A 1,210-nucleotide genomic window follows, 5' to 3' on the forward strand; every position below is an offset into this window, starting at 1 on the left:
ATGGAGACAGAGATGGAGACAGAGATGGAGACAGAGATGGAGACAGAGATGGAGACAGAGATGGAGACAGAGATGGAGACAGAGATGGAGACAGAGATGGAGACGGAGATGGAGACGGACAAAGATAGAGACAGACAGAGACAAAGATAGAGACAGAGACAAAGATAGAGACAGAGACAAAGATAGAGACAGAGACAAAGATAGAGACAGAGACAAAGATAGAGACAGAGACAAAGATAGAGACAGAGACAAAGATAGAGACAGACAGAAACAGATAGAGACAGACAGAAACAGATAGAGACAGACAGAAACAGACAGAAACAGACAGAAACAGACAGAAACAGACAGAAACAGACAGAAACAGACAGAAACAGACAGAAACAGACAGAAACAGACAGACAGAGACGGACGGACAGAGACGGACGGACAGAGACGGACGGACAGAGACGGACGGACAGAGACGGACGGACAGAGACGGACGGACAGAGACGGACGGACAGAGACGGACGGACAGAGACGGACGGACAGAGACGGACGGACAGAGACGGACGGACAGAGACGGACGGACAGAGACGGACGGACAGAGACGGACGGACAGAGACGGACGGACAGAGACGGACGGACAGAGACGGACGGACAGAGACGGACGGACAGAGACGGACGGACAGAGACGGACGGACAGAGACGGACGGACAGAGACGGACGGACAGAGACGGACGGACAGAGACGGACGGACAGAGACGGACGGACAGAGACGGACGGACAGAGACGGACGGACAGAGACAGACGGACGGACGGACAGAGACGGACGGACGGACGGACAGAGGACGGACGGACGGACAGAGACGGACGGACGGACAGAGACGGACAGAGACGGACGGACGGACAGAGACGGACGGACGGACAGAGACGGACGGACAGAGACGGACGGACAGAGACGGACGAACTGACAGAGACGGACGGACAGAGACGGACGGACAGAGACGGACGGACAGAGACGGACGGACAGAGACGGACAGACAGAGACGGACAGACAGAGACGGACAGACAGAGACGGACAGACAGAGACGGACAGACAGAGACGGACAGACAGGGACGGACAGACAGAGACGGACAGACAGAGACGGACAGACAGAGACGGACAGACAGAGACGGACAGACAGAGACGGACAGACAGAGACGGACAGACAGAGACGGACAGACAGAGACG

Source organism: Oratosquilla oratoria, chromosome 19 (assembly GCF_046742065.1).
Source record: "Oratosquilla oratoria isolate Oo_2021 chromosome 19, ASM4674206v1, whole genome shotgun sequence".
Classification (NCBI taxonomy): Eukaryota; Metazoa; Arthropoda; class Malacostraca; order Stomatopoda; family Squillidae; genus Oratosquilla; species Oratosquilla oratoria.